We start from the raw sequence: 8,545 nt of genomic DNA on the forward strand, positions 1-8,545 counted from the left end.
CTTAATCCAGCAGTCAGAGTTTGGAATCTTGAGAACATTGCTTCAATGTTTTCATCTTCCTCCATCTTGAAAGCTTCGTACTTCTAGATTAAAGCAAGAGCTTTTGTCTCCTTGACTTGGGCATTCCCTTCATGAGTCATCTTCAAGGATTCAAAGATGTCATGGGCAGTTTCTCTGTTTGATATCTTCTCATATTCAGCATGAGAAATAGCATTCAGAAGAATAGTCCTTGACTTGTGATGATTTTTGAATTGTTTCTTTTGATCATCACTCATTTCTTGTCTTGACATATTTACTCCACTAGCATTTACAGGATGTCTGTAACCATCCACAAGTAGATCCCAGAAGTCACAATCTAGACCAAGAAAGTAACTTTCAAATCTATCTTTCAAGTATTCAAAGTTTTCACCATCAAATACTGGTGGTCTAGAATATCCATTTCCATTTCCATTGTTGTTTTGATCATTAGAAACAGGTGTAGCAGTTGATGCAGCTGTTGATGGATCAACCATATTGACTTAGTGTTTTTCTCCCTGAATCTTTTTCTAACACGGTAAAGTGCTTGCACCTAGAACCGGCACTCTGATGCCAATTGAAGGATATAAAAACACTTAGAAAAGGGGGATTTGAATAAGTGTGACTTTAAAAACTCTTAAGATAAAAACAATGAACACAATTATTTTTATCCTGGTTCGTTGTTAACGAAACTACTCCAGTCCACCCCCTTAGAATGATTTACGTCAACTGACGATTTAATCCACTAATCAATCTGATTACAATGGTTTTCCACTTAGATACCCTCTAAGTCTTCTAGAGTATACTGATCACAACTTGATCATGTAACACCCCAAATCTACCCAACGTTTATATAATTCAGAGTGCCAAAATTTCAACTTAAAACTTGAGGTATTACATCGTCACAACATATAGACAATAGTAAAATAACTTAATTGCAACAGATACATAGCACATACTAATTAGAAAGACTTAGGAACACATTAGTCTCTAATGATTCGTCTTCAATAAAATAAATGCAGCGGATATTCAACAAAATAAGCATAGCATCTTTTAAACAACTGAAAATTCACCAACAACTTATCCAAACAATAACTTTAATTCAACTAAAGGAAATAACAAAAATCAAAACAAGCGTTCATTTCCCCCCGAGTGCTACGTATCAGAGCGATGACACTAAAAAGCTACTAAATTCTTTACTCCTCGTTACCTGCACGTTACCAATATAAAGGCAACGGCGAAAACAAATAGAAAGGGTGAGATATCGAAAAATATAAGCGAGAGTATGATAATCAATATATTAGATAAAGAATCATACAATATTCACCGTTCCAACAACCACAACATAACAATCAACAAAACAACATAATCAATAGCAACAACTTTATAATGCAACTCAAAATAAGACTCGACTATGCACATGCATGTGGATCCATCGGAGTAAAGCTCCCAACTTAAAATCATGCCAGGTTATCGAGGCATTCAATTAAGGCATAAGCCTTCAACTTTCAACTTTGCCAATCCAGGCCAACGTGGTGAGCATACACTCCAACTTAGAAAAATGCAAGTTATGCAACTTGATATGAATGGTATACAAAACAACATCAATAACAATTCAATTCATGACAACGTAATCAACTTCAACTTTCAACTTTGGCCATTTAAGCCTACAACTCAAAAATTGTCCATTTTAGGACAAAAACAACTTATTTCAACAGTACCTGCAATTTCAGCATTCAGTATAGAATTCAACGAAACAACCAACATTAATTAACTACTCGTATTCACGAACTTCCCTGTAAAATTTCATCAAATTTTGGACAACTAAAAATACCGCTTAATTCGGCTAACTGTCTAATTTTTGGACTGTTTTGTTTCCTGCCCTATTACTACTTAACTACAAAATTTTTGTCAATTTTGTTCTACTAATACATTTTTTTTTATTTACTCTACTATACTAGTTGATCGGTAAAATAGCAAGTGTACTATTTTGCCTCTTGTAATAATAGGGAAAATTCCCCGAATGTCGATCTCAGGGAGTGCGCAGGAATAATGAGTTCAATTCAAGGTTCAATTAAACAAAAACTTCAATGGGGTTTTGTTTGGTAATTATAACTTAACGAAAAATAGAATAAGCAGTAAATGAAATTGATTTTGTAACAAATATGAGTAACATGCTAGGGATAATGGATGATTGACAATGTAACAACTCTGAAATTTCTATTGCGACAACTTATTTTCAATAATCAATTACCGGTTCTTAAGGTTGTTTGATCCTAAGTCCTTAGTGAAAAAACCTTTGATCCTTCATCCTAAACCCTAAGTCCTTAGAAATTTATGATGAAATCAAGCAATTAGTTATCAAGAATACCCGGTTGCTATAAGGTATTCCTAGTCCTAGGTAATATCTATTATAGCATATTCTCATGAAAGCATTATCAATGGTGGTCCGCATAAATGATAATCATAGATCAATTCCAATTTGTCCGAAAGGAAAAGCATTAGAAACATCAAGAGAATAAATCAACAATTAAAAACATGATTGTTATTGCAATTGCAAACTCAGAGTCATTACAAAGTTAAATCAGAGCCACCCCCTAGCATTGGGGGGTTTAGCTACTCATAGTATTCAAAGAAAACATAATAATGAATAAAGACATTACAAGAAACTGGAGGATATTGAATCTTCAATTGCTTCCGTTCATGAAGATCTTCCTCTCTCCCAAACCCTTGCTTTCTCCAATCTTCTCTTGTATTCTTTTCTCTAATCTGTCCAAACGTCCCTTCTCTCTTGCCCTAAAGTTGTTGTTATAATCTCTCTTCTATTCAGGTTGAAGTCAAATACCAAAAATACCCTTAATGATCACATTGGAGCAAGAAAACATAGAAACATATAATCAGCACGCATCATCAACACGGGCCGTGTTGCTGCACACGGGTGCCCGTGTTGTTCGTCTGCCTCTTGATTCAAAAAATTGTTTCTGGCCACTTTTCCACACGGTCCGTGTCTGTGAACACGGGTGCCCGTGCAGATGCTCTGTTTCAGCTCCAAAATTGCGTTTCCAGCCACATTTCAACACGGGCCGTGTTGCTACACACGGGTGCCCGTGTTGTCCTCTGAAATCAGCTTTCCCGGCTTCTTTTCATCCACTCGTGTGCGCCACAAGTTCCTATTTTCACATGCATCAACCTGGCCAAAACACTAACACTACCAAACAAAGGCATAAAGAAGATCTTTTGACATAAACTTTAAACCAACTGCAATGCAATACTACAAATTAGTAAATACGATAAACTTAACTTAAAAAGCAATAAAACAACCGAATGTGTTACCGAGATGATAAATTTGTGCCGGATGAAAGACAAAACTTACTAGAAATGGTGACCGATCACTAGTCTTCACCATCTACTGTTAATTTCTAGTTGAGGCTAGATATCAGTCTGCTAGCAATATTACATTGTCCTGCTATCTTCTGCTAAATTTTCATTACTAATATCAACTAATTATTAAACTACTCTACTATTTTGACTAAATTGGACTACTTAATTTACTTAAAACTCTACTAAATATATATATATATATTGTAATTTAGTTAGACTACTTAATTAATTTCAATAATCATATTATAACTAAAATTATCAACAATTTAGTAAGGATGTATTATTACTCGGCAACACCAAATTGCTCTACTAACGACTCTAAGTATGTCAGAGTGACACAAAATAATTAAAATTATGATTCTTAATAACCCAACACAACTCTGACAACTCTATTGACAACTCTAATAACTCTATTGAAACCTCTAACAAAATTGAAATTAACTTAAATTAACTAAATAGTTCAAATATTATCTCTAACTCAAAACTCCTAAAATATAATATAAATAATATTAAATTATCACTATTTAGTATTATCCATACTCATGAAAATATTATAGACTTGAAATATATTTTTTTGGTTTAACAAATGTGCTGCTACGGATGACACTACAATATGTAGTATTCCAATTATTTTCCAATACAACGCTACAGTATGCATAATCAATTTGTTATGCCGCTACACTACCCTAAATCTGCACAACTTCAGACATATATCACATTAGAGTTTTGAAAGAAAAACATTTATGCTACAGTTTCAATCAGGCAACACAGACAATAAATCAACCAATTTCTCAACAGCAATTACACAACCAATTTTTATACAATCAATCCCCATATATCAATCATCATAAACCCGATTATAGAGTTAGAACCCCACCCTTACCTTTGGATTGAAGAGAGTTCGAAAATTAATCAAAAATTCGCAACCTTTGGACTGCAATTAGACACTGCCAGCAACCCTTGTTCCCAATTTGATTTTTCCTCCTCTCTACTGTACGTGATGGCTTTTGTTTCTAATGTTACTACTTTTCTTCTAGTTCACCAAAACTAATAAAATAGTAAATGGGCCCCTCAAGCTTATATTGGGTCCACTATCTATTACATCTAAAAATGCTATTTCACCTCTATACTTAATTCCACCAATTTAATTAATAATTCTAAAACTAATAATATATTTTAATATTATTTTTCTCCCGACTAATTTTACCCGACTATTAACTTAACGACTTAAACTATAATTTTGACATAACCAAGAATTAATCGGAAAAATACATTATAATATTTAATTAAAATATTTAATTAAATATGGGTGTTACAACTCTCTCCCACTTAGAATATTTTCGTCCTCGAAAATTTACCTGGTTCAAACAGCTCGGGATAGGAGTCTCGCATTTTGCTCTCCAACTCCCATGTCATGCTTTCTCCAACAGTTCCTAACCAGACAACTTTCACCAACGTAATCTCCTTTCCTCGTAGAATCTTCATCTCGCGATCAGCAATACGTACCGACTTTGTTTCCATGGTCAGATTATCCCGCACTTGCACATCATCCATACGAATCTCATGGGATGAATCTGGAACATACTTCCGAAGTTGTGACACGTGGAACACATCATGCAAATTCGAAAGATTTGGCGGTAAAGCCACTCTATAAGTAACCTTTCCTGCTCAAAAGGTGCTGTAACACCCCGATATCCGCTGCACGCATCAACCGTGTCGGCCAACCGAGCATGTTACCGGCTTAATCAATAATCCCCCCTAGGTCCGCTTATCGGCTGCCCAGGAAATATTGTTTTTGCCTCCCGCAGGAATCAAACCATGTACCTAGGGGTTAAGTACATATTCATAGCAATTCCTGCTACCAATTGAGCTACTAGCAGTATTATATGTGAATTCTATCAATGGAAGACAAGTGTCCCACGAACCTCTCTCTTCAAGAACACATGCTCGCAGTAAATCTTCCAATGATTGATTAGTCCTCTCAGTCTGACCATCTGTTTGAGGATGATACGCCGAACTCAATCTTAACTTAGAGCCCAACGCTTCTTGCAAACTCTGCCAAAAATCAGATGTGAACCTCGGATCTCTATCCGACACAATACACAATGGAACACCATGCAGCTTAACAATCACATTAGTATAAATATCTGCGAGCTTCGGCATAGGAAAACTGATGTCAATAGGTATAAAATGAGCCGACTTCGTAAGCCTATCAACAATCACCCAAATGGAATTATGTCCTCGTACAGTATTAGGCAATCCCGTTATAAAATCCATCAAAATGCTATCCCACTTCCATTCGGGATATTCTAACGGTTGCATCAACCCTGCAGGCTTCTGATGCTCAACTTTCGACTTCTGACAAGTTAAACATGCATATACAAACTGCGCAATATCACGCTTCATCCCAGGCCACCAAAACAATTTCTTTAAGTCTTGATACATTTTAGTAGCTCCCGGATGAATGCTCAGTTTACTTCTATGACCTTCTTCAAGAATTAGTCTTTTCAGCTCTACATCATCAGGAATACAAATCCGATCGCGGAATCTCAACACACCGTGCGCATTCAATAAAATTATTATTCCCAAACTGATCAATTCCAACCATCGAATCTACCAATTTCACATCTAACTTCTGTGTTGCCTTGATCTGATCCAGGAATTCATTATTAATCTTCAACATCCCTAGCATAACACTCTCCGGCGTCGTTTCACAAACAAGACTCATATCTCTGAATTGTTCAATTAATTCCAATTCTCTAACCATCATTGCTGACATATGCAAGGTTTTCCGACTCAACGCATCTGCCACTACATTAGCCTTACCTGGGTGATAATTCAGACCAAAATCATAATCCTTCAATAGTTCTAACTAGGGGTGGACATCGGTTCGGTTCGGTTCGGGTTCGGGCCCAAACCACTGAACCGAACCAACCCTCGGGTGTAATAACCAGACCCAAATTCCGACCGGATATGTCCTCGGTTTTTTTCGGTTCGGGTTGAAACGGGTCGGATAAGGAACCCGGTTTAATTCGGATTGGACCAAATTTACAATTTTTTAATATTTTTTTCTTCTTTTTAAATTCTTGTTAGCAGACGACAAAAAAATTAGGAATGATAATTAATCGCGTTAGAAAATTATGTCCAAATTATAAATTTCATTTAGCCAAAATATATAGTCCATTAAATTGGGCCAATAATTAAGTTATTTTTAATTTAAAAAATTGATTATATGATTCAAAATATTAATTAAATATTGATCAATTTTTTAGCCTACAAATTTTGGCTGCTTTTGTCCAAGATAAATACAGAACATATTTGTTTCTTATTAAAATACATCATATGCAATTAAAGCAGCTATTTATACAAATCCATATTAAAATGAATTAAGAGAATAATAGAATATTAATCCAAATAAAACTCTTTAAGCAGACACAGGCAACATAAATTTCATGGTTTCTCCTCCAAGATTATTGATAGATAATCCATCTTCATCTGATCTACTTACAACACCTGAAACATAAAACAAAAGATTTTAAAAAAACAGTAAATTCATCATCCTATTTATATAAACTTATCAATTAAAAGAATATTGGTCAATGGTTACTTACTTAAAAATTCAATTTTTGATACATTGATTACATCTTCCTTAGAATACCCATCTGCAAATTTCCTTAAGAAAATAAATATGAACATTCTTGCAAATAAACACTTTAGCAAAACAGTCCTTAAACTTGTTGCAATCAAAGACAGAGATTACCTTTGTTTTTCAATTCCACTTGGTTGCCTAACAAGTATCTTATAGATTAACAACAAGCATTAACAAATAATATGACAAGAAAATTAAAACCCTGGACATATACCTTGATAATGATTTTCTCATGGCCAAAAATGTTGTAATGGTTGAATCTCCTTTCTTTCATGAGACACATTTCACCTGTTATAAAACTACTTTATATAAGTTATTTACAGAACAAACCAGGAATTACGAGGTATTAGCAGTTTACAAAACAAACCAAAGAAGTAAAATAGTCAATACACCATTTAATCAAAAACAACATTCCATGTTAACAAATCAAACTCATATAGTAGCATCTTGTTCACTCCTAATGTTGCAACTATTGTCCTTACATGACAAGCAGATCATTCAAAAGTGAAAAAATGCAATAGTCCTAGCAAATAAATTAACTTACCTAGCACCTTATACTTTCAAGAACATAGTCTTCACCTTCAGCAACTGAGTCATATCCAACTTCAACCCTAATTTACTCCAAATTCTCACTACAACATAAAATTAACATTTAAAACATGAGGAAAACAATACTGAAACATTGCAGTCTAAAACACTCAAATCCTAATCATTTTAACAAATAATCAGACAAATTACAACCATTAGCAACACAGCTTTAATATATGTTTTAAATATAATCACAAAATACAAACCTTTTGATCTACTGAGATGAAATCCTCTATGTTGTAGCCTTGAATCGATTCAAATAGAGGAGAGAAAAGGGATGAAGATAAAGAAACACACGCTGTGAAAGAGACAAAGAAGCTAGTTAGTTAGATAAGAATGAATTCATGGGGGAACTATGAAAGATACAAAACAAGAAGGTCTTACAGGTGAAAACGAAGAAGAGTGCGGCGGCGCATTGTAGTTTTAGGGTTTTTGCTTGAGATCTTACAGGTGAAAACGAAGAAGAGTGTGGTGGCTCATTGTAGTTTTAGGGTTTCAGATTGAGATGTAGAAGAATTTATACAATTTGTTTGGACTGGGCTGAGATAGATGATACTGGGCATTTAGAAGGCCCATATTAGCATTCTTGGTTCGGTCGGTTTCGGACACCGACGGACTTGAAAAAATGAACCGATTCCGACCGATTGAAACCGCCTATACCCTAATTCACAATCCGCTTATCCGTCAATCCGAACCGACCCGACCCATTACCTTGCAAAACCATCGGGCCGGACGGGTTTTGGTCGGTTGACACATTCTTGTCCAGCCCTAGTTCTAACCATCTTCGCTATCTCATATTCAACTTTTTCTGATCGAACAAATACTTTAAGCTCTTGTGGTCACTAAACACTTCAAAACGAGACCCATACAAATAATGTCTCCAAATTTTCAGCACAAACACCACAGCAGCGA

General features: G+C 35.0%; 1 long non-coding RNA gene across 2 annotated transcripts; it reads right to left on the minus strand.

Annotated features, from left to right (window-relative positions):
- Positions 1 to 6,801: 6,801 nt before the first annotated feature.
- Positions 6,802 to 8,113, minus strand: LOC131646141 (uncharacterized). 2 transcript variants are annotated; one of them, XR_009297313.1, is made up of 7 exons: positions 8,018 to 8,113; positions 7,840 to 7,931; positions 7,590 to 7,677; positions 7,260 to 7,333; positions 7,157 to 7,183; positions 7,008 to 7,058; positions 6,802 to 6,909 (listed from the first exon to the last, which is right to left on the minus strand). It is a non-coding gene; the product is annotated as an uncharacterized LOC131646141 (long non-coding RNA). The 2 variants fall into 2 exon arrangements; XR_009297314.1 differs by having other exon boundaries at positions 7,157 to 7,344.
- Between the last annotated feature and the right edge of the window lie 432 nt (positions 8,114 to 8,545).

The sequence above is a fragment of the Vicia villosa genome, linkage group LG2 (genome assembly GCF_029867415.1).
Source record: "Vicia villosa cultivar HV-30 ecotype Madison, WI linkage group LG2, Vvil1.0, whole genome shotgun sequence".
NCBI lineage: Eukaryota > Viridiplantae > Streptophyta > Magnoliopsida > Fabales > Fabaceae > Vicia > Vicia villosa.